Genomic DNA, 24,318 nt, shown 5'->3' on the forward strand with positions numbered 1-24,318 from the left:
GGTGATGGGGCTCGTGCCGGTGACTCCCGCAAGGGAGGTGCTGGAACACCACAGCACCTCGGACTCCCTCCCCCTCTTGTCTCTGGCACATCTGATGGGCAGCAGGCAGACAGGGCGGCACCACACAACCTGGAACACCCGAACAGCAGCCAGGCCCATCCAGGCCAGAAGACGGCTGCCAACAGAGACTCAGGTCGCAGGGTGGGAGTCACAGCAGGCCGCCTCCACTCCTGCTGTACCGTCTGAGGATCCACCAAGATGTAGTGTTAGGACCCGTAAGGCCAAAAAAGTTAGGCACCAGTTAAATTGGCACAGGCGCAAGACACAGTTTAGTGATAGGGGCTAGGGCACGACTCTGTATATATGTTGTCACATTAAACACCTGTTCAGACTATTTCGGTGCTTTTTCCGATGGGTGTGATGGATGGGCTTGTCTGGGCTGGCCAGAGAGGGAGGGGTGGGTGGGAATGGGTGGACGTTGTGGGTGGCCTGCGCTCCCCCCCCTACTACCCCCCTCCCCTGACAGTCCCCACCACAGCCACCCCAGAGATTCGATAGGACCGTGTGATGGAATGGCCAGCTCGCATGCAGGGATCACCCAGGTGGATGGTGGAAAGTGCTACCGTGGGCAGGAGTCAGACATTACCATTCAATGTGGAGGACCAGAGCTCATTGCAAAGTGGGTTATCATCATCCTACATCCCATGGGCCAGTCCTGGTGTTACTGCCAACCCAGGGCCCGCACCCTGTCATGCAGCAGGTATATCTCATGGAGGGGGTTGCAGGCAGGGGATGGCCGGGAGAGGAGGGGTGAACCTGGAGGCGATCAGAGCATCCTGTGCACGTTAGCCCTGGCACACAGGTCGTGCAGCCTCCCATGCCTGCCTGGGCCCCAAGTTGCCTACTCTCCTCCTCCTCTGCATCCTCCTCATCGGACGAGGCCTGATGCTCATCCTTCTCCAGCAAATCACCTCTCTGCTCCGCCACAGCGTAGGCAACCCTCTAACAACATACTGGAGGGCATCTAAACCACATCTTTAAGAGGCCTAAACACCGCTCGGTCACGCTCCTGTTTCTGCATGGGCATCATTGTAGCGGGTCTCGGCACCAGTTTGTGGCCTCCGGATAGGCGTCATCAGCCATGACTGCAGCGGATAAACATTGTCGCTGTCATGGGAATGTCTCTTTAAGAAATGTTTTTGTCTTATCACATGGCTTCAGTGATATTATTGTGTGAGTGAAGCTGGGCTGAGACTCTGTGAGTTTTACTTTTGCTTTGAGTTTGAACTGCACAGGTTAAAATAAGTGTCTTTCTATCTTCATTATAAAAGCTGTTTCCAGACAGCTTGATAACTTAAAAGAGATAATTGCTTTCTGGAAGGAATTCAAACCTGCTGTTTGAAAAGGGGAACAAAGTATCAATAACAAGTCTTACACCAGTGAGAATGCCGTGTGCTGGGCCACACCTTTGTAAAGGGGCTTCTGGTTTTACTTCGATTTTGTTATTGAATTGGAACAGTTAAGGGGCAATTCATTAAAGGTTATACATAGATTACTGTAGCTGTGTGGGGTCTTTATATTTGGAGTTGATAAAAATTCTTACTGTGTGTGTTTATACAAATGTTAACTAAATTCATAGAATAAAGCTTGTTTTTTGATTAAAAGCGCCTAAGAACTCTGTTGAATAACACCTGAGAGGCAGAATCTTGTGCTCATCGTAGCCAAAATCAATAAACAGTTATAGGTCAGGTGAACTTCATAATATACTCTGACAGCTTTGACAAAGAGTCATCGGACTCGAAACATTAGCTCTTTTCTCTCCCTACAGATGCTGCCAGACTTGCTGAGATTTTCCAGCATTTTCCCTTTCGTCTCAGATTCCAGCATCCGCAGTAATTTGCTTTTATTTATAATATACTTTGGTGTTTTCAAAACACCGGCCCATAGCAGTCACCAGGAGCCAACCTCCCCAGCTGGGGGTGCGTCTTGAACGTAACAGGTATTGAGTGTGCCAGGATGAAGGCGTTGTGCACACTGCCCGGGTATCAGGTGTAGACGCGCATGATGCACAGCTGATGGTCACAAATCAGCTGCATGCTCACCGAGTGGAATTCCTTTTGGTTTATGTAGAGCGGCCTGTCATCAGCAGGTGCCCATAGGGTGACATGCATCCCGTCGATCACCCCTGGACCCGGGCATGCCGGCGATGGCGGTGAACCCCACTGCCCGGGCATCCTGGTGGACTTGGTCCACATTGAAATGGATATATTGAGCCAACTGGGCATATAGGGCCTCCATGAAGGCGTGGATGCACCTGTGCACCGATCCCTGTGAGATTTTGAACAGGTCCCCACTTTGAAGGATCCCGCCACGTAAACGTTCAATGCAGCTGTCACCTTGACGGCCACCGAGAGCAGGTGCCCTCCCCCATATCCCTGCGGAGTTGTGTGTGCCATGATCTGGCAGATATGCCGCACTGTCTCCCTTCTCAGCCGTAGTATTTAACGGCATGACCGGTCCGGCAGGTCCTCGAACGACAGGCGCTGCCGGTACATGTGGGGCCTCATCCGGCGTCCCCTTTGCACCTTTGCAACTCCTCAGCTTTTGCGGCCAGCTCATCATCATGGGCAGCTGCCGTCTGTTCTTCTGGGGCACGCTTAACTGCTTCATGCTCCACTGCTGCCCACTCCACTGCTGCAGCCTCCTTTGCCTCAAGCAGCTGCAGCTAGTACAGCCACAGGGCATCCCGCAGGGCTGCGGCGTCTAGCAGGAAAGCCACCATTACTGGTTGAATTCCAATATCTATTGTCTGCAGGGGGTGAAATACCGACATGTTAGCATGGTGCGTACCCCCATGCCCAACTAGGTCCACTGGGTTACTCCCATGGTGACTCCGGTTGGCATTGTAGGTTTTCCCCCCGCATGACCCCCCCCCCCCCCCCCATCTCCACACCCCTGGCCCCGTTGTTGACCGGCACCATGGGGGCTTCTGGCCCTGGTGCCCATTCCTGCTGCCAGGATACCGTCAGCTGGTGCTAAGTCCAAAGATGTGCGGGTTAGGTGGATTGACCATGCTAAATTGCCCATAGTGTCCTAAAAAGTAAGGTTAAGGGGGGGAAGGGGGTTGTTGGGTTACGGGTATAGGGTGGATACGTGGGTTTGAGTAGGGTGATCATTGATCGGCACAACATTGAGGGACGAAGGGCCTGTTCTGTGCTGTACTGTTCTATGTTCTATGTTCCATGTTCTATGCTCCGCAGCCCTCGACCAGCCCCCGTAGGGGCTTCAGTGCCCGTTGCCTTTGGGTGGGCTTCCTGATGACTGCTATTGGTTGGCAGCCTGGTTGCGGAGGGTATGGCGGAAGGGGAGAGTGGGACACCCATACGTTCGGTATCACTCTGCGAAACCAGGGGCAAAGGTGGATGATCAGTAGGGGGTGCAGCAAGGTGGCTGCCTTGCAGGCTGCGATAATTTTTTTTATAAATGTTTTTTTATTGAGTTTTTGAACAAGGTATAATTACCGTTATGTACACAAGATAGGAAACATATATATACATATATAGGAGAGAAGAGCACACCCCAGCATACCAAAGAGAAGAAAATAGTACATATTTTTAAAAATACAATAAAAAATGAAATAGAATAACTGGTAGGGTATTGTGCACCATCTCGACAGCGACAGCTCCGTACACCGGGCAAAATTATTTACACCACGTCAGCAGGCGCTGTTTGCGGAGGGGGGGGGGGGGGAACGGATTGGGGAGGCAAATATATATTTGGGTGCCGGGGAGATAATTACAGTGTGCGATACTTGGCTGTGTTTCATGTTGTTGTCGCTTGCTTCTCCCGGACGGATCTCACTGCCGTCTCGCGCTCGCTTCCGCTTCTGCTGCCCCTCCCGTCCTCTGTCTTTATTTTCCTCGTTCCCCATTCCTGGAGATGTCATGCCCGTTTTGGTATCCCGTGTCTTCCTTCCGGCTCCCATTCCCCCCCCCCCCCCCCCCCACCCCCCCCCCCCCACCCCCCCCCCCCCCCCCCCCACCCCCCGCCCCAACCCACTCCCACCTTGCTGGTTCTCCTCTCTTGTTTCCCCCCTCCCCTCCACGGTTTGCCTTTCTTTACTCGGGTTTAGCTGTCTCCCCACCCCCCCCCCCCCCCCCCGTGGTTCACCCTTCTTTCCTCAGGTTTAGCTGTCCCCCCCCCCCCCCCCCACCCTCCCCCCCTCCCTCCCTCCCTCCCGGTCTATCTCTCCCATTCATGCCTTGGCTACTTTCCCTTGCTTCTTGACTACTTTCCCCTGATTTTTGGCTACCTGGCTATTCTTCCTCTTGCTCATTGGCCACAAACAGGTCCTGGAACAGTCGCGTGAATGGCTCCCACGTTCTGTGGAAGCCGTCGTCTGACCCTCGGATGGCGAATTTGATTTTCTCCATTTGGAGAGATTCCGAGAGGTCGGACAGCCAGTCTGCAGCTCTGGGTGGTGCTGCTGACCGCCAGCCAAACAGGATTCTACGGCGGGCGATCAGGGAGGCAAAGGCAAGGGCGTCCGCCCTCCTCCCCAGGAATAGATCTGGCTGGTCCAAGACCCCGAAGACCGCCACTTTCGGGCATGGCTCCACCCTCACCCCCACCACTTTGGACATTGCCTCAAAGAAGGTTGTCCAGTACTCCATCAGTCTGGGGCAAGACCAGAACATGTGGGCGTGGTTGGCCGGGCCTACTTGGCACCGTTCACATCTATCCTCCACCTCCGGGAAGAACCTACTCATACGGGTTCTTGTTAAGTGGGCTCTATGTACCACTTTTAGCTGCATCAGGCTGAGCCTTGCGCACGTGGCGGTGGAGTTGACCCTATGCAGTGCTTCGCTCCAGAGTCCCCATCCTATCTCAATCCCCAGGTCATCCTCCCATTTCTTTCTTGTTACGTCCAGTACGGTGTCGGCCTTTTCTATCAGTCGGTCATGTATGTCACTACAGTTTCCTTTGTGTAGTATGCTTGCGTGCAGTAGTTCGTCCAGTAGTGTCTGTCGTGGCGGTTGTGGGTACGTCCTTGTCTCCTTTCCTAGGAAGTTTTTGAGCTGCAGGTACGGTAGCTCGTGCCCCCCAGCTAGCTGAAATTTCTCTGTCAGTTCGTCCAGTGTTGCGATCCTGCCGTCCGTGTATAGGTCCCTGACTGTCAGTGTCCCTCCGTCCTGCCCCCACCTTTTGAAGGTGGCGTCAGTCAGTGCTGGTGTGAACCTATGGTTGTTGCAGATGGGAGCTTTGTCAGACATTTTGGTCAGGCCAAATTGCTGCCGCAGTTGGTTCCAGCATTGGAGGGTGGCTATCACCACCGTGCTGCTGGAGTGTTTTTTTGGGTGGGGATGGGAGTGCTGCCATGGAGAGGGCCCAGAGGGAGGTCCCCATGCAGGAGGCCTCCTCCACGCGCACCGACTCGGCCTCTGGCTCCTTGATCCATCCCCTTATTCGCTCGGCCGTCGCCGCCCAGTGGTAAACATAAGAACTAGGAGCAGGAGTCGGCAATTTAGCCCCTCGAGCCTGCTCCACCATTCAATATGATCATGGCTGATCTTATCAACCTCTCAACTCCACCGCCCTGCCTATTCTCCGTAAGCCTTCAACCCATTACTAATTAAAAATCTGGCTAACTCCTGCTTAAATTTACTCATTCTCCCTGCATCCACCGCACTCTGGGGCAGCGAATTCTACAGATCCACAACCCTTTGGGAGAAATAATTTTTCCTCATCTGTTTTAAATTTGCTATTCTTTATCCTGAGACTATGACCTCCCATTCTAGAATGCCCCACAAGGGGAAGCATCTGCTCCACATCTACTTTATGCACACCTTTTATCATCTTATATACCTCAATTTGATCTCCTCTAATTCTTCTAAACTCTTTAGAGAGTATAGGCCTAAACTGCTCACCTCTCTTCATAAGACAAATGGTCAAAGGGAAGAGGTCAAGTTTGCTGGGGCGGGTATGGCTTAGCAAAATTCCATTAAAGTGGGGTGAGGTCAACCACACGAGGGTGACGAGGGTGTTGTCAAGAAGCACCTTGGACGTGTTCACAGATGAACTGGGTACATTACTATGATGTTGTACATGGATCCTCAGGTTACTGCTCACTTTGTCAAGGCCAAGACAGTGCCCTATGCCATGAGAAGGGAATTGGAGGAGGAGTTGAAACAATTGCAAAGGAATCATTGAGCCTCTTCAGTTTCCTTGTTGGGCAGTTCCAATTGTTCATGGTACAGTGCACATATGTGGTGACTACAAGCTCACCATGTGCTGAGCAGCACGGTAGCACAAGTGGATAGCACTGTGGCTTCACAGCACCAGGGTCCGAGGCTCGATTCCCTGCTGGGTCACTGTCTGTGCGGAGTCTGCACGTTCTCCCCGTGTCTGCGTGGGTTTCCTCCGGGTGCTCCAGTTTCCTCCCACAGTCCAAAGACGTGCAGGTTAGGTGGATTGGCCATGCTAAATTGCCTTTAGTGATCAAAAAAGCTTAGGAGGGGTTATTGGGTTACGGGAACAGGGTGGCTTAAGTAGGCCGGTGCAGACTTGATGGGCCGAATGGCCTCCTTCTGCACTGCATGTTCTATGTTCTATTAACCAGGTTTCCAAGTTAGATGATTATCCATTACCTCGGGTGGAAGGTTTGTTTGCAACTCTTGAGGGAGGCAAGACATTTTCAAAACTAGTCATGAGCCAGTCATATTAATAACTCTTGCGACAGGAAGATTCGAAGCAGTACGTGACCATCAGCACACAGTCAAGATGGTTGGAAGCACATATCGTGAGTAATATTATAGTTTCTGTGACAATTGAGAAACCATGTCAAATTTTTACAACCCATGGTCTTCCAGATTTGCTTATTTTGGATAACAGCACTCCGTTTACAAGTGAATTGTTTTAAGAATTCACACATAAGAATGGTATACGCCATGTGCATACTGTGCTATTTCATCCAGCTTCGAATGGTTTGACGGGGCGAGCTGTTCAAACTCTGAGGGAGGGATTGAAGAGAATGGGAGGTGATACTTTCAGTCCAAAACTCTCAAGATTTTTCTTCCAGTTTCTTCCACAATCCACAATCGGCTCTCTCTAGCAGAATTGTTGTTAGGTATCAGGCCAAAATCTCATCTGGATCTGATTTGTTCTGATCTCAGAGCTAAAGTGAACAGGAGATAAGAGAAGCAGAAGGAGGCAAGAATACCCCGCCAAAGAGAGACATTTCAAACCGGATGAACAGGTTTGCATTAGATGTGGTTACCGGGAATAATTTTAACCAAAGTCCGTCCAGCATCTTGGGTCGTAAGACTGCAACACAGAAGAGCTATTTGCAAACACCAAGAACATATTCGTTTATGTTATAATTCAGAGTCAGGAAACATTCTATGGTCAAAAACAGTTACAGATAATATGGCAAAAGGTAATGCTGCTGTGAAAGTGGTTTCTGCCCGTTGACTCTGCTGAGGGAGTGAAGAAGAACATTCATGTTCAGATTTTAAATCTACCTCTTCACCTGTCATTCCACGTCGACTGTTACAAGATTCACCAGTGGCATTGCTTTTGTCACAACATAATCACAATATGCCCTCTATGGATCTGAGAGACCATTTATAGTTAACACATTCATAGAATCACCACAGTGCAGAAGGAGGCCATTTGGCCCATCGAGTCCGTACCGACCCTCTCAAAGAACACCCTACCTTGGGCCACAACCCACCCCATCCCCGTAACCCAATAAAGTCACCTAACCTTTTGAACACTGAGGGGTAATTTATCATGACCAATCCACCTATCTTGCACATCTTTGGACTATGGGAGGAAACCGGAGCACCCGGAGGAAACCCAAGCAGACATGGGGAGAATGTACAAACTCCACACAGACAGTGACCCGAGGTGGGAATTGGAACCCGGGTCCCTGGCGCTGTGAGGCAGCAGTGCCACATGCCGTGCGCATTACTTTCATTGTATTTCTTCCTGATGGGAGGTTGAAATTGAAGGGGGGAGAAGTGTAGCAGAATGTAATTTTGAGTACAGTGTTTTTAAAAGCCTTTCTCTCCTATGCAATTGTTTTACAGGTGTCTGTTGAGGGTTCTGAACATGTGTGGGCTTTGGTGGGCTTTTCAGTCTGCAAGAGGGTGGCCTGTAAGCAAGACCTGTTTTAATAGACCTCCTGTTTTCGTAGTTATTACTGTTACTGCTGCATTATAGTTATTGTGAAACATTGTTACTTACTTATTTAAATAGGTTCCTTCTTTTAAACAATGCATTTGGCTACCTACTTTGTGGTCTCAAGTCACCACGACTGGTTTGGCCTCAACTGGGATATTGCATTCAATGTTGGGGCACCGCGCTCTGGGAGGGATGTGGACGTATTGGAGTGGGTGAGGAAAAGATTCACAGGAATGGGATGAGGGAATTCAGTTGCAGATTAGAGAAGAGATTAGAGAAACTGGGACCATTTTCCTCAGAGAAGAGGAAGCTGGGGGTAGATTTAACAGAGTTGCTCAAATCGTGAGAGGTCTGGCCAGAGTAGATATGGAGAAACTGTTCCTGTTGGTGCATAGTTGGAGAACTAGCAGACACCCATTTAGGACGAATGTCAAAAGAAACAAAGGTGACATGGATTAGTTGAGGTGCTCTTGCAGAGAGCCAACATAAACATGGCGGGCTGAATTGCCTCTTTCTGTGCTCCAATAGTTCTATGATTCTAAATATGAATCTTTACAGCCCTGCAGAACCCCACTGGAAACAGCCTTCCTGTTACAAAACACCAACTGGACTGTTACCCTTTGCTTCTGGTCACTGAACCAATTTAGGATCCAATTTACAATTTCTTCTTGGATCCGGTGAGATCGTCTGGCCAGTCAGCCATGTGAAACCTTGTCAAAAGCCTTGGTAGGTGGCATGGTGGTACAATGGTTAATGCTGTTGCCTCCCAGCACCAGGGACCCGGGTTCGATTCAATGGGCCGAATGGCCTCCTTGTGCACGGCTGGGATTCTATCACAGAGTACGTCAAATGCACTAGCCCCATCAATCCTCCTTATTACATCTGATAAAAATGTAATCCAGTTAATTCGATATGACATTCCTTTATTAAACCATTGTTATCCTTGATTGACCCATGCCTTTTCACGTGATGATTGATGCTGTCGCTCAGATGTTTTTCCAATAATTTTTCCTCCAATGAGATTAGGCTGACTGGCTTGCAATTACTTCCTCCCCTCTTAAGCGACAGTACAATGTTAATGGTCTTTCTGCCTTCTGGCACCATGCCTGGAGCCAGAGGAGATTGGAAAATGGCAGTCAGAGCCTTTTCCAGTGCTTCTCTTAGCAACCTGGGATACGTTTCCTCTGGGTCTAGTGATTTATCCACTTTCAAGGGTATTGGCCACCTTAATGTTTCTTCCTTGATATGTTTATCCCACCGATGTTCTGACTCCTCCTTGACTACAATGGCTGTTTCATAGTTTTCTTTTATGAAAACAGAGGTGATGAATTCATTAAGAACCATGCTCATGTCTTCCACCCATACATACAAGCGATCCTTTTGGTTTCTGATAAAAAATACCTTTCAGTTTGTCAACATTTTTTCATGCCCCCTCTTCTCTTTCAAAATTTCCTGTTTACTTTTTTTTACTTTTCTGACATTCTGTAGTGTTGAACACTTAGCATCTGACACAAGCTTTCTTTTGTGCCTTTTCCTACTATGTATTCATGGGAGGTCTTGTGGTGCAATGGACCTGCCCCCACCTCTAAGCCAAAAGCTCTGGATTGAAGTCCCACTTCAGGACGTGATAGTGATGTAAGGTGTATTCATAATGTGGCCTTGCAGGCTGATTATCAGGCTGAAGGTCCTTTCAATATGTTGTAGGGCTGATTTAGCTCAATGGGCTAGACAGCTGGTTTGTGATGCAGAACATGGACAGCAGTGCAGGTTCAATTCCTGTATCATATTAAGCGACTAGGGGCTTTTCACAGTAACTTCATACTTGTGACAATAAAACATTATTATTATGATCGCAGGCAGTAAGAACTGGGTGGGTGGCAGTTTCCTGGTCAGCCATACTGTAACTGCCAAGCATGGTCATGGACCAATCCAATTGGGAGACCATGATCACGAATGCCATATTCGGGGAATGGTACCTGACGGACAACTCTTTGCCATTTAGCAGGGGTCCACATTAGGAGGTCCTGTGCTTTTTCTTTATGGAAATGTGGGCTTGGCCATTTGGCTATTCTTTGGTAAAACTCGCCTGCGGGCACTTCTGTTATTTATCTCCTGCAAACACTGAGAATATTTCTGCCAGATGAGGAGAAAAAAACATCCTGGGAGACTTAATAGGCGTGTTCAAATGTTGAGGGGGTTGCGAGACAGCTGGCAGGAAGGAACTTTTTTCCACTGAAGGGAGTGGAGGTCAATTGATTTAAGATAAGAGGAAATAACCCAGGGGAGAAATGAAGGATTTATTTTTTAACACAAAAGCATTGTTGTGACCTGGGATGATGGAAGTAGATTTACCAGCAACTGTCAAGATGGAATTGGGTAAATAATTGAAGGGGAGGGAGCCAGCCTAGCTGGATTTGATTGTTCTGTGACAGCACTGGCAAGCTAAATGGGCCAGAATGGTTTCCTTGTGTGCTGCATCACTGGTTGATTCTTCACTCCCGTGTTGCTTTGTTACTTTCTAACTTTGCCAACTCGCGAGTGGGGGAGGCGGAGGCGGGGGGTGGGAACAGGTATGGTCTGGTGTAGGGGTGGGTGGAGGTTGACTGAATCATTCATTTCAATTCTTAGTGGTTGTGCTGCACAGTATGCAGCCATAGGTGGAGCTTGCATCTGGGGGCCACTCAAAAGCCCATTCTCTATCTGCACACAGTAACAAGAGGAGTGCAGCAGGCGCTTCTTATCTTCCCGGCCGAGGAACCTTCCTGCTACTTGGTTTTCTTTTAATGAAGCCCGCCCGCCTTTCGCTGCCAAATCCGCCTTTGTTTTTACTGACGGCCCCTTTCCTCTCAGAAAAAAAAAGTCAAGAGGGTCTTGACAAGAATTGAAACTCGGAATGCGCATCTTCTCGGTGAGGGGTGAGTACATTGCTTCTTTAAAACAAATGAATAAACTGTTCTTTGGGAAAAGGTCCGCCCTTGTTTTTTTTAAAAAACTAATAATTCGCATGTTTTAATTGTTAACACATTTCCATGCGAATTGTGGTCAACTTTCTTTGGGAGTTGGTGGGTGGATGTCCGGTCGCTTGTCTATATCCGTTTTATTTTGTTAATCAACTCAACGACACTTAAAATTATACCAAAACAGCAACAACCGTCTCAAGTGTTTCCCGTCTCTTTAATCCCGAAAAGTGGGGAAGAGTGAGGAGGAGGGGAGAGAGTGAGTGAGTGAAGACGGGTTTTAATTTTTAAAAAATAAAGGCGCCGGTTTTCAATAGCCCGGGATGAATCAATAAAAAGGATTGGGTTGCGGTCCTTCACCTAGAGGAATTTGCTTCATTAAACCGTTCATTTCTTCTGGATTTTGTTGGGATTTGAACATGCGAATCGGGAGCCGTGCGGAGATGTCTGGAACTTGTGCTCGAGTTTATTACTCATCCCAACTCGGAGGCACTAGGCAGAGAGCAAAGACTTTTTCCGCTCCCAGGCTTTCCACCAGAGACAGGACGCACCCTGGCATCGTGATCCCCAGCACGTCCGATCATAAATACCTCAGGACAAACTTGCTTTTATATAGCGTCTTTCTGACCCTCAGGACGTCCGTTTGCAGCCAATTAAATAAATACCGTTCCAGTGATGGTCACTGCCTGTGGTGTAGGAAACATGGTAACCAATCTGTGCGCCATGCTCCCTCAAGTAACAATGACCAGACACACCATCAGTATCCATATTAGTTGAAGGATTAATATTGGAAACTGAGTTTCTGATAAAGATTCCTTATCGCCCTAAGATCTTTGCCAGCAAGACGCTCTGACATGCTCATTCCTTCTTTGTAGACTCATCGTTTATAGTGCAGAAGGAAGCCATTTGGCCCATCGAGTCTGCACCGAGCCTTGGAAAGAGCACCTACTTAGGCCCACCCTATCCTCCTAACCCAGTAACCCCACCTAACCTTTTGGACACTGAGGGGCAATTTACCGTGGCCAATCCACCTAACCTGCACATCTTTGGATTGTGGGAGGAAACTGAAGCACCCGGAGGAAACCCACGCAGACACGGGGAGATAGTGCAAACTCCACACAGTCATCTGAGGAAAGGTGAACCTGAGTCCCTAGAGCCGTGAGGCAGCAGTGCTAACCAATGTGCCGCCATGCCACCCCGTTCTTATCTGTAAGAATCCAGACACTATTATTTCCACCCTGATCACCGCTTTCAGTGTCTCCCAGAATGTGGAGAGTGGGACCTCCCATTTTTGGTTTGAGGATACTTCGATGGCTTGTGGCACCCTTTCGCGAAATGCCCTTTCAGTGAGAAGGGCTGTGTCCAGCCTCCTTGGGGTTGTTTGGTCTTATCAAATGCTTCACTATAATTAATAGACACTTGAATGCGTCTTTCAATATAGTTATTTCTGGTAGCAATTATCAGATCCATTTTGGCGTGATAAGAAATCGTTATTGGGAACACACTAGCCGCAAAAGTAGGGAACGATCAAAGCGATTTTGTGAAGATTAAAAGAGGGGTAAGACTAGAGCAAAAGGCTTCCATCTATGAAAACATTTCTCATTAGATCCTCTTATTATATATTTAATCTTCACCAAATAAAGAAAAGACATTAAGTCTTCAACCAAAGATGAAACAGTGGATGGTTTGGGGGACTTGAAATTTAATAGAATCTATCTGCGGGCTACTAACGAAGTGAATGGAATGACGTCTGCCTGAATCATAGTGAGACTGGCCAGATCAGGTGGGACTCCAAATGTGGCTTTCAAAGGACAAGGCTTCAAATTAATATCTAAAACTTTGGAAAGAGTGCCAAAGAAGTGTGATTAAGAAAAACAGTCAGCTTCAAGCATGACCAGAACATGGAGGTATGGTCCGCAGGGGCAAGTGGACACCTGTCACATTTGTTGTTTGTATTGGAAAAAGAACGTGTTAATTCTGGTCTTGGTGAAATTAATTCTTTGCAAAACTTTAAATTGAATTAAGCTTAACTGAGCACAGGAGGATGTGGAGTTGACCCGAAGCAGGGTCTCCTCCCACCAGTCGTCTACAAGGGTAAACCCAAGATCCACTTCCCAGTCATTTCTTATCTTACGACGAGGAGAGCGGCCAGAAGACAGCGTGACATCATGCAATCCGGAATTAAAACCTCTGTATGTTTGAGACAAAGACAGACTCACTTCCAATACTGTGTTTGGAGGTAGCTGAGGAAAGGATGGGCAAAGAAAGCAAATAAGACTATGGGCCTGAAATAGCGGTGAAAACGAGATTGAGGCAGGTTAAATTTGGCCGCAAGTTTGTTAAAGCTGGCAAAGAACCATCTACTAATGTAGAAATAAAATGCTCAAGTCCTCTCTCCCGGCACAAGGCAAAGGGAGAGTCAAGCTTGCAAGGCCAGAATTAGTGATTGATACAAATAGGTTCTACCAGCGAAGGAGCAGTGAGTTTAAAAAGTCGACTACATTGTTTCCTTTTTTTTTGAGTGGAAATCGCAATGGGATTCGATGTGTATTTAGAAGGAGTTAGGGACAGCGGGAACAGAGGTTGAATAGCAGAAATAAGACACCAGTTTTCACCGAGGTCGAGACACCATCATTTGAATATTGCCGGTATAGAGGTTAGGTAATACAAGCTCACTTTTCTTGTCGCCCTCTCTGACGTATTGCTCTCTGGGTTCTAAGAGTCCTGCTTCCCCAGATAAATGTGATGTGGAGATGCCGGCATTGGACTGGGGTGGCCATAATGTCATGTGAGTGACCCTTTAAGAAAGTTTGGTCTTACCACATGACTTGTAGCACGGCTTCAGTGATGTCATTTGTGGAGCTGGCCTCTGGCTGTCAGGTGAGAGAGGTTTTCGTGCTTAGGTTTCAGTTTCATTTTTTTCCTTTGGACTGCAGAAGAAAAAAAGTGTTTCCCTGTTTTTATTTTTAAAGCTGTTCCAGGGAACTGAAAGCACACTGGGTGTGGCAAACTGCCTTGGTAAATTTAAAGATAGAGTTGTTTTCCGGAGGGAGTTTTGAATCTGCTGGTTGGAGGCTGGATCTCAGGGAAAGGACCAGTCCCATTCAAGTGAGATTACAGTGTGCTAGGCCACATCCTTGAAAGGGGTTTTGGTTTATTGGATATTGTATTGAATTGGAACAGCTACGAAGGGTTATACAAGAGTCATTAAGAGTTATATACATAAATTACTGTAGCGGTTGTTTGTTTTTCATGTTTGTAATTGATAACAAATTCTTCTTTCATATATGTTAACTACATTGTTACAATAAACTTTGTTTTGATCAAAGCGTCTCGAAAGTCTGATGAATCACACCTGAAGTGAAGATTCTTGTGCTCATCCTAGCCAAATTCAACATAAAAGTTATAGGTCAGGTGAACTTCATGGTACAGATTTGTCATGTGGGAGTACCTTTAAGAAATGAGTGTTTATAAATAGGTATGTATATAAATATCTGTAGTGAGAGTACCTTTAAGAAATGAGTCTTTATTACTGCAGTGATGTCAGAGAGAGGGTAGAGTTGGGCTGTCTGTCAGCTTTTTACTTTTGTTTTAGGCTGTTTGCTGCAGGGTGTGTTTTGGTTTTGTTTTCAGAGCTGGATAGCTGCAATCACAGCCAGAAGATGTATTAGAGTCTCTCTCAGTAATCTAAAGACTGTATATCGATCCTGGTGATTTAAAACTAATAACAGTAGTGACTTTAACCTGATGTGCTTCTGGTGAAAGGTGTTTTCAATCTTATGGTTGTTAAAAGGAAAGCTTAGAGGATTACTTAGAGTTGTATTCTTTGGGGGTTGTATTTGAATTAATGGTTGCTACGATGTTCGCTGTATGTTTTAATAAGGTTAACTTGAGTTCATAGAATAAAAATTGTTTTGCTTTAAAAAATACTTTTCCATTTCTGATGTACCACACCTGCAGAGTGGGCCCTGTGCTCCCCATACCACAATCTATTAAAAGTTGTGGGTCAGTTGAACTCCATGATACACTTTGGGGTTCTCTGAACCCTGGCCCATAACACCATCGAGTCTGCTCTGCCATTCAATCGTTTTTTAAAAAAATAATTTTTATTCAAATTTTTCAACAACAAATTTTCTCCCAACAATAAAATAAACAACAGTAAGAAGTCTTACAACACCAGGTTAAAGTCCAACAGGTTTGATTCAACCACGAGCTTTCGGAGCGCAGCTCCTTCCTCAGGTGTGTTTGAGTCAAAACTGTTGGACTTTAACCTGGTGTTTTAAGACTTCTTACTGTGCTCACCCCAGTCCAACGCCGGCATCTCCACATCATAAAATAAACAAGGCATAGGAATAAACAGACAGACCCCCCCCCCCCCCCCGGGCCCCCCCCCCCCCGATACAAAGCAATAAATTAATAACAAAAAAGAAAATAGCAAACATATAGTCACAAAAAGACCCATAAACCACCACCCCCCCCCCCCCCCCCCCGGGTTGCTGCTGGGACTGACCACCCTCTAACACTCCGCCAGGAAATCGAGAAAGGGCTGCCACCGCAGGAAGAACCTTTGTACCAACCCCCTCAGGACAAACTTGACCCTGTCCAGTTTGATGAACCCGGCCATGTCGTTAATCCAGGATTCCAGGCTCGAGGGCTTCGCGTCCCTCCACTGTAAAAGAATCCTACGCCGGGCTACTAGAGACCAAAGGCCAGGATACCGGCCACTCTCGCCTCCTGTACTCCCGGCTCCGATGCCACCCCAAAGATAGCGAGCCCCCAGCCCGGTTCCACCCTGGAACCGACCACCTTGGACAAGGTCTCCGCCACCCCCTTCCAGAACCCCTCCAACACCGGACACGCCCAGAACATGTGGGTGTGATTCGCCGGGCCTCCCGAACACCTCCTACACCTGTCCACGCCCCCAAAGAACCGGCTCAGCCTGGCCCCAGTCATGTGCGCCCTATGCAGCAACTTCAGCTGAATTAAGCTGAGCCGTGCGCATGAAGAGGACTTGTTCACCCTCCTCAGGGCGTCCGCCCACGTCCCCTCGTCGATCTCCTCCCCCAGCTCCTCCTCCCACTTCGCTTTCAGCTCTTCCACCGTGGCCTCCTCCCCCTCCTGCATCAGCTGATAAATTGCCGAGATCCTACCCTCACCGATCCACGTCCCCGAGAGCACCCTATCCTGCACCCCCATTGGCGGCAATAGCGGAAACTCCGCCACCTGCCGCTTAACAAACACCCTAATCTGCATATACATGAAAGTATTCCCAGGGGGGAGATCCCACTTCCCCTCCAACTCCTCTAAAGTCGCAAACTTCCCGTTGAGGAAAAGGTCCCCCATCCGCCTGATGCCTGCCCCTATGCCAACTCAAAAACGCACCATCTATTCTCCGTGGTGCAAACCAGTGATTGCCCCGTATCGGGGCCCAAACTGAGGCCTTCACGTCCCCCCATGCCGCCTCCACTGCCCCCAAAATTTGAGGGAAGCCACCACTACCGGACTCGTAGAGTACCTTGCCGGGGGGAGTGGGAGCGGGGCCGTCACCAGTGCCTCCAAACTCGTGCCCGCACAGGACGCCACCTCCAACCTCTTCCATGCGGCACCCTCCCCCTCCATCACCCACCTACGAATCATTGCCACATTCGCAGCCCAGTAGTACCCACACAAGTTGGGCAACGCCAAACCACCTACCTCCCTGCCTCGCTCCAGGAATACCCTCCTCACTCTCGGGGTCTTCCGTGCCCACACGAACCCCAGAATACTCTTATTAACCCTCCTAAAAAAAGCCTTTGGAATCAAGATGGAGATGAAGAGAAACAAAAATCTCGGGAGCACCGTCATCTTAATTGACTGGACCCTGCCCGCCAAAGAGAGTGGCAGCGCATCCCACCTCCTAAACTCCTCCTCCATCTGTTCCGCCAGCCTTGAAAAGTTTAGCCTATGAAGGGCCCCCCAGCTCCTAGCTATCTGGACACCAAGATATCGAAAGCTCCTCTCCGCCCTCTTCAACGGGAGCTCCCTCTCCTGGTCCCCCAGGCAGCACAAACAGCTCACTCTTCCCCATGTTGAGCTTATAGCCCGAAAAGTCCCCAAACCCCCCAAGTATCCTCAATACCTCTGGCATTCCCCCCGCAGGATCCACGATGTACAACAGTAAATCATCCACGTACAGCGACAACCGGTGCTCCTCCGCCACCCCCGCACAATCCCCCTCCAGTTCTTCAAATCCCTCAGCGCCATGGCCAGGGGTTCAATTGCTAACGCAAAGAGCAGGGGAGACAAGGGGCACCCCTGCCTCGTCCCCCGGGACAGCCAATAGTCCTCCGACCTCCTCCCATTTGTCACCACACTCGCTACCGGGGAACTATACAGCAGCCTCATCCAGCTAATGAAACCCTCACCAAACCCAAATCTCCTCAACACTTCCCACAAGTAGCTCCACTCCACCCTATCAAAAGCTTTCCCCGCATCCATCGATGCTACTATTTCCCCCTCCCCATCCGCCGGCGCCATCATCATGACATTAAGGAGCCGCCGCACATTAACATTCAGCTGCCTCCCCTTCACAAAACCTGTTTGGTCCTCATGGATAACCATCTGGACCAGATCTTCCACCCTCCTGAACAGTATCTTAGCCAACAACTTTGCGTCCACGTTGAGGAGCAAGATTGGCCTGTAAGACCCACACTGGAGGGGGGTCCTTATCCCGCTTCTGGATCAGTGAGATTATTGCTCTAGACATCGTCGGGGGCAATGCCCCCCCTCCCTTGCCCCATTCAGGGTCCTTACTAGCAACTGGCCCAGCAGGTCTGAGAACTTCTTATAAAACTCCACCGGGAACCCGTCAGGTCCTGGTGCTTTCCCTGTCTGCATGCGGCAAAGAGTTGCACAGATTCACTACCCTCTGGCTGAAGAAATTCCTCCTGATCTCTGTTTTAAAAGATTGTCCCTTTAATCTGAGATGGTGTCCTCTGGTTCTAGTTTTTCCACATATCACAATCTATTACAAGTTGTGGGTCAGGTTAACTCCATGACACACTTTGGGATTCTCTAAACCCTGGTCCATAACACTTTGGAGTTTCTAAGCTCTAGCCTGTAATAAATTGGGGGCTCATCGGATAAAAGTCTATATTTTGTGATTGGATTGGCTTAGTGAACTCATAGACGGTGAGGGTGAACATATTTGTGTTTGCATTTCAGGTGTTGTATTCAAGTTTAAATAGGGAGTGTGTTGTGGACAATAATCAGCTATTATTTAAAATGGCTGACGTTTTAAATAAAGGGGTGCATTCACAACATATGAACCATGTTGAGTAATACGCCATTGAACAGTTGCTTATTATACAGCCGCTTAATAAAACTCAAATGCATTCCGACATTCAACTGAGTCCTTAGTTTTTAGTATATTAAGTGACCAAAACAGGTTGATTAAGAAAGCCCAGAACAATAATGCAAAATCCTATCAACCTCTTGGCTCGTTCAGTAATTAAACTCGGTCATGTGGTGAATGAGATTCACACGGTATTATAAGTTACCAATGTCACTCTGTTCCCATTGTATATATGTACCGATATTGTAAGTGCAGTTGCACTACCTTACCACCAGGGGGAGTAGCTCTGGGAGTACTCGGGAGTTTGTACTGGGCTCCCCCCTTGGCTCTGCCCAGAACTCCTCCCCCTGGAGCTGCTGTATAAAGATCCGTGCCACAGAGCCAGCCGGCCAGTTCATTGAAAGTTCAACGGCGAACAGGCAGGCTCTGTTGGAAGTATATTAAAACCGCTATTCTAATCCTACAAGCACGTGTCCGTAAAATTGATGGTTCCATCAATTTAATATACTTACGAAGCAGCCGAAGTAAATCATGGAAGCAGCCTAGAACTCGACCCGCAGGATGCAGAGGCTAAAGAAATCTTCTCCCACTGGCTGAGATGTTTTAAGAACATAAGAACATAATAACATAAGAACTAGGAGCAGGAGTAGGCCATCTGGCCCCTCGAGCCTGCTCCGCCATTCAATGAGATCATGGCTGATCTTTTGTGGACTCAGCTCCACTTTCCGGCCCGAACACCATAACCCTTAATCCCTTTATTCTTCAAAAAACTATCTATCTTTACCTTAAAAACATGTAATGAAGGAGCCTCAACTGCTTCACTGGGCAAGGAATTCCATAGATTCACAACCCTTTGGGTGAAGAAATTCCTCCTAATCTCAGTCCTAAATCTACTTCCCCTTATTTTGAGGCTATGTCCCCTAGTTCTGCTTTCACCCGCCAGTGGAAACAACCTGCCCGCATCTATCCTATCTGTTCCCTTCATAATTTTAAATGTTTCTATAAGATCCCCCCTCATCCTTCTAAATTCCAACGAGTACAGTTCCAGTCTACTCAACCTCTCCTCATAATCCAACCCCTTCAGCTCTGGGATTAACCTAGTGAATCTCCTCTGCGCACCCTCCAATGCCAGTATGTCCTTTCTCAAGTAAGGAGACCAAAACTGAACACAATACTCCAGGTGTGGCCTCACTAACACCTTATACAATTGCAACATAACCTCCCCAGTGTTAAACTCCATCCCTCTAGCAATGGAGGACAAAATTCCATTTGCCTTCTTAATCACCTGTTGCACCTGTAAACCAACTTTCTGTGACTCATGCACGAGCACACCCAGGTCTCTCTGCACAGCGGCATGCTTTAATATTTTATCGTTTAAATAATAATCCTGTTTGCTGTTATTCCTACCAAAATGGATAACCTCACATTTGTCAACATTGTATTCCATCTGCCAGACCCTAGCCCATTCACTTAACCTATCCAAATCCCTCTGCAGACTTCCAGTATCCTCTGTACTTTTCGCTTTACCACTCATCTTAGTGTCATCTGCAAACTTGGACACATTGCCCTTGGTCCCCAACTCCAAATCATCTATGTAAATTGTGAACAATTGTGGGCCCAACAAGGATCCCTGAGGGACACCACTAGCTACTGATTGCCAACCAGAGAAACACCCATTAATCCCCACTCTTTGCTTTCTATTAATTAACCAATCCTCTATCCATGCTACTACTTTACCCTTAATGCCATGCATCTTTATCTTATGCAGCAACCTTTTGTGTGGCACCTTGTCAAAGGCTTTCTGGAAATCCAGATATACCACATCCATTGGCTCCCCGTTATCTACTGCACTGGTAATGTCCTCAAAAAATTCCACTAAATTAGTTAGGCATGACCTACCCTTTATGAACCCATGCTGCGTCTGCCCAATGGGACAATTACTATCCAGATGCCTCGCTATTTCTTCCTTGATGATAGATTCCAGCATTTTCCCTACTACCGAAGTTAAGCTCACTGGCCTATAATTTCCTGTTTTCTGCCTACCTTCTTTTTTAAACAGTGGTGTCACGTTTGCTAATTTCCAATCCACCGGGACCACCCCAGAGTCTAGTGAATTTTGGTAAATTATCACTGGTGCATCTGCAATTTCCCTAGCCATCTCTTTTAGCACTCTGGGATGCATTCCATCAGGGCCAGGAGACTTGTCTACCTTTAGCCCCATTAGCTTGCCCATCACTACCTCCTTAGTGATAAAAATCCTCTCAAGGTCCTCACCTGTCATAGCCTCATTTCTATCAGCCGCTGGCATGTTATTTGTGTCTTCCACTGTGAAGACCGACCCAAAAAACCTGTTCAGTTCCTCAGCCATTTCCTCATTTCGCATTATTAAAACTCCCTTCTCATCCTCTAAAGGACCAATATCTACCTTAGCCACTCTTTTTTGTTTTATATATTTGTAAAAACTTTTACTGTCTGTTTTTATATTCTGAGCAAGTTTACTCTCATACTCTATCTTACTCTTCTTTATAGCTTTTTTAGTAGCTTTCTTTTGCCCCCTAAAGATTTCCCAGTCCTCTAGTCTCCCAGCAATCTTTGCCACTTTATATGCTTTTTCCTTCAATTTGATACTCTCCCTTATTTCCTTAGATATCCACGGTCGATTTTCCCTCTTTCTACCGTCCTTCCTTTTTGTTGGTATAAACCTTTGCTGAGCACTGTGAAAAATCGCTTGGATGGTTCTCCACTGTTCCTCAACTGTTCCACCATAAAGTCTTTGCTCCCAGTCTACCTTAGCTAGTTCTTCTCTCATCCCATTGTAATCTCCTTTGTTTAAACACAAAACAGTAGTATTTGATTTTACTTTCTCACCCTCAATCTGTATTTTAAATTCCACCATATTGTGATCGCTCCTTCCGAGAGGATCCCTAACTATGAGATCATGAATCAATCCTGTCTCATTACACAGGACAAGATCTAGGACCGCTTGTTCCCTCGTAGGTTCCATTACATACTGTTCTAGGAAACTATCGCGGATACATTCTATAAACTCCTCCTCAAGGTTGCCTTGACCGACCTGGTTAAACCAATCGACATGTAGATTAAAATCCCCCATGATAACTGCTGTACCATTTCTACATGCATCAGTTATTTCTTTGTTTATTGCCTGCCCCACCATAACGTTACTATTTGGTGGCCGATAGACTACTATCAGTGACTTTTTCGCCTTACTATTCCTGATTTCCACCCAAATGGATTCAACCTTATCCTCCATAGCACCGATGTCATCCCTTACTATTGCCCGGATGTCATCCTTAAATAACAGAGCAACACCACCTCCCTTACCATCCACTCTGTCCTTCCGAATAGTTTGATATTCGGCCTACCTGGCAGAAGCCAGCACCGCTGGAACAACGGAGGAACAAAAGCTCAGCCTACTGCACGCGAGGGTAAGCCACAGAATCTCCACACAGCCGGTTCTTACACGCAGCGCTGGCGATATTGGACAAAATGTACGTTAGGCCCATTAACGAGGTTTATGTACGCCACGTGTTTACGACTCGCCGTCAGCGGCCTACAGAAACGCTAGCCGAATTTGTACGTGAACTGAACAATCTTTCCAATGACTGTAATTATCAGGCCGTTACCGCGGCTGAACATAGGGAGCTTGCTGTGCGGGACATTTTCGTGGCGGACCTTAGATCGAACTATGTGCACCAAAGACTGCTAGAAAAGGGGGCCCAGGACTTAGATACTACTGTGGAGGCTGCTACCACTATGGAAGTCTCCTTCCGCAGCCTCACCTCGTTTCCCGCGGACCCCGCGACCTCATCGTGTGCCCCCGACCAACAACTCCCCCAGGCCTGTGCCGCACGGCCCCCCAGCTACCGCGCTGCCAAAGCCAGTTACTCTGCGGCCCCAGCCAGTCACTCTGCTGCCCCAGCCAGCTATTCAGCCGCCCCAGCCTGCCATTTCTGTGGACAAAGCCAGCACCCGCGGCAGCACTGCCCAGCCCGATCCGCGACCTACAGCAGCTGCGGGAAGAAAGGCCACTATGCCAGAGTGTGTCTCGCGAAAAGGGCCCCAGTTTCTAACTCCCCAGTAGAGAGAACAAATCGCTCCCAGCACCAGCGGGCTCGCGGGGCCCGAAACGCTGCGGCCTGCGCCCCGACTCCGCCCCCTCCTGCCACATGCGATCCATGGGGGCCGCCATCTTGGCAAACCCCCACCATGCGGCCGGCCACGTGCGACTCATGGGGGCCGCCATCTTGGACGCCATCTTCCTTGCCGCTCACCACGTGCGATCCACGGGCCCCATCTGCATCTCCAAGCTCAGATAGCTCATCAGAAGACTACGACTTCCCCGGGCACTCATCACGCGGCCCGCAACTCAGCGCAGCGATCCTGCATCAAGCTTGCCAGAACGTACCAGCATCTACTCAACCGGACGCCCACTCGGAAGACTACGACTTCCCCGGGCACCCATCACGTGGCCCGTAACTCAACGCGATCACTCTAGATCATTCCCGCCCCAAGCACCTACGATGTTCGATGGCGGAGCTCCAGATCAACGGGTACAGCACGCCATGCCTCTTTGGCTCCGGGAGCACCTAGAGCTTCATATACCCAGAGCTGGTAAGAAGCTGTTCGCTTCCTATTTTTCCTGTGAGCCAAACTATCCCTCTAGCTTCGGGCTCCCACTCAGTCCAAATCCAAAGACGCACCGTCGCTACGCTCACAATTCGAGGCACTAGTTATTCGAAATTTAAACTTTATGTCCTGCCGACCTCTGCGTGCAACTCTTATTAGGCCTGGGTTTCCAGTGCAACCTCAAGAGACTCACCCTTAGCTTCGGCGGGCCCCTGCCCCCACTCACTATCTGCAGCCTAGCCATGCTGCGCATCTCCCCCCTCCTCTCTTCACCAATCTCACTCCAGATTGCAAACCAGTAGCTACTCACAGCAGGCGATACAGCCTACAGGATAGAGTCTTTATCCGATCGGAGGTCCGACGGCTGCTCAGTGAGGGGATCATAGAGGCCAGTAATAGTCCCTGGAGAGCTCAGGTGGTGGTCGTCAAGACCGGGGAAAAATTTTGCATGGTCGTCGACTATAGTCTGACCATAAATCGCTTTACGCTCCTAGACGCGTATCCCCTCCCCAGAATTGCAGACATGGTTAACCAGATCGCCCAATATCGGCTATTTTCCACGGTGGATCTGAAGTCTGCATACCACCAGCTCCCAATCCGCCCGGAGGACCGCCACTACACGGCGTTCGAGGCCGATGGCCGTCTCTTCCGTTTCCTCCGGGTTCCTTTCGGCGTCACTAACAGTGTTTCGGTGTTCCAGCGAGCAATGGGCCGAATGGTAGACCAGTACGGGCTGCAGGCCACATTTCCGTATCTGGACAATATTACCATCTGCGGCTATGACCAGCAGGACCATGACGCCAACCTCCACCGTTTTCTCCAAACGGCACAGAAATTAAACCTCACTTATAACAAGGAGAAATGCGTTTTCCGCACAAACAGACTGGCCATCCTCGGCTACGTCGTGGAGAACGGAGTCCTGGGCCCAGACCCAGACCTGGACCCCCTCTTAGAACTCCCCCTCCCTCATTGTCCCAAGGCCCTCAAACGGTGCTTGGGGTTCTTTTCATACTGCGCCCAGTGGGTCCTTCAATATGCGGACAATGCCCGCCCATTCTTTAAGGCCACACGATTTCCCCTGTCAGCTGAGGCGCGCCAGGCCTCCAGCTGCATCAAGGAGGACATCACCAAAGCAGCCATGCGGGCGGTGGATGAATCCACTCCCTTTCAGGTTGAGAGCGATGCCTCAGAAGTAGC

General features: G+C 48.5%; 1 protein-coding gene across 3 annotated transcripts in view; it reads left to right on the forward strand.

Moving 5' to 3' along the window:
- Nucleotides 1–10,826: 10,826 nt before the first annotated feature.
- LOC119972307 (CMP-N-acetylneuraminate-beta-galactosamide-alpha-2,3-sialyltransferase 1-like) overlaps nt 10,827–24,318 on the forward strand; it is a 99,509-nt gene continuing 86,017 nt past the window's right edge. The window contains exon 1 of one of the 3 annotated variants that reach the window (XM_038808802.1): nt 10,827–11,099. The gene's annotated coding sequence lies outside the window, so the exon portion shown is untranslated. The remainder of the gene's footprint in view (nt 11,100–24,318) is intronic. The other 2 variants (XM_038808800.1, XM_038808801.1) reach the window with 2 other exon arrangements.

This window comes from Scyliorhinus canicula, chromosome 10 (assembly GCF_902713615.1).
Source record: "Scyliorhinus canicula chromosome 10, sScyCan1.1, whole genome shotgun sequence".
In the NCBI taxonomy this organism is placed as follows: Eukaryota; Metazoa; Chordata; class Chondrichthyes; order Carcharhiniformes; family Scyliorhinidae; genus Scyliorhinus; species Scyliorhinus canicula.